Genomic DNA, 1,677 nt, shown 5'->3' with positions numbered 1-1,677 from the left:
GATCAGCACTGGGGGTCTATACCTCCTGGCCTGAGCTGCACAGAGAACAACCATGTCCTGGATTTGGACAAAATCTAGGGCCCACCCGAAACTCCACTGAAGCACGAACGAGGACCTTGTGGGTTCCGAGCATCAGCACCCCGGAGTGCCTGTCACTGAGCTGCTCCACACAGACAAGCAGGTCACAGAGCTCTGCAGCCCACTTATCGCCGTGAAGCAGGTCAAGGCCTGATAACACTTGAGCCACTTGAGGTCGGCATGGTGCAGGGCCAGCACTCCGGCTTAGGTTCGAGGACACGGCAGAACAAGGACGTTGTCTCCAGGGAGAATGTTGTTCCTGATGAGAGTTTCCAAACCCACAGGCTTCCCCCAGTCCTGTTCAGATGTGTCAAAGAGACTGAGGGATTTAATTATGCTTTATAAGAAATTTTAAAATACAGTTTATATTTGGACAAGCCCTACATAAATGTGCACTAAAATTGCTAATACTGTATGAAGAAGACTTAACACCTAATGAAAGCAAGATTTTAAAAAAATAGAAAAGTCAGAAAAAGAAGCATCTAGATATAGTTAGGAGGTCTCCTTATCTTCAGCTGTTGTCAATTACAGCTCAGTCTGTCCTTTCACGTATATATACTGGTGGCACCCAAACTAGTCTGCGATTGGAGTCATCGAGGAGCTTCAGATGCTACTGATGCCCGTGTCCCACCCACAGAGATTTCATCGGCCTTGGGTGTGGCGTGGGCTCTAGAACTTTCAGATGATCCCCAGGTGATGTGGGAAAGTTTGGGAACCACTGGTACACACTTCTTCTCAACTCTGGCTGTAATTGCCTAGAAAGCTTTAAACATATCAGTGCTCTGATACACCCAGATCAGTTAAACGAGAATTCCCGGGTGTGTGCTATGGGAATCAATTGGTCTTGAGTCTCCCCCAGGTGATGCTAATATAGACCTAGGAGAAGGAATCTATCCTGAAACTCTCCCTAACTTAAAGCCAGGACTCCCGTCCATCCCAGCAGCCGGGAACCTATAATCTCTTCCAGCCGCTGACTTCTGAGGAGGAAGGGTCAAATCTGGCCTTTGAAAGTTCTTGCCCCTTCTTGCTTTTCAAAACTCTGTACAACCAGCCAAAAGAGACAGAAAAAGGCTGGCCTAGCAGGTCTTTGTTGAATCAATCCTTCCCTGGCAACTAGTCTCTTAAGATTCACGAAGGCCCAGGAAAAAATGAGTTAAAGTTTTCTTTGATGACTTCTGTGTTTGTTTTTCTGAAAGCTGTGAGAAACAGTCCTAAATTTTTCTGTCCTTTCTTCGATATGCTTTTTAAAGCAAAGATACAAAACTTTTCTCTAAGAGAAAATGTTTAAAAGCATATTTTTGTTGTTCAGCGTGTCCCCTGGACACTGACCCCAGTGGGTCAGTGTGCATAGTCCCTTCTAGTACAGTGGTCCCAACCTTTTTGGCACCAGGGGCCAGTTTCCTGGAAGACGATTTTTTCACGGATGGGGGCGGCGGGGAGGGATTGTTCAGGCGGTAATGGGAGCGATGGGCAGCGGCAGATGAAGCTTCACATGCTCACCCTCCACTCACCTCCTGCGGTGCTGCCCGGTTCCTAACAGGCCGCGGACAGGGGGTTGGGGACCCCTGTCCTAGTAAATCAGCAGCTGCTGTGTTTGCT

Source organism: Physeter macrocephalus, chromosome 9, assembly GCF_002837175.3.
Source record: "Physeter macrocephalus isolate SW-GA chromosome 9, ASM283717v5, whole genome shotgun sequence".
Lineage (NCBI taxonomy): Eukaryota > Metazoa > Chordata > Mammalia > Artiodactyla > Physeteridae > Physeter > Physeter macrocephalus.
Note: the sequence above shows the minus strand (reverse complement) of the source record.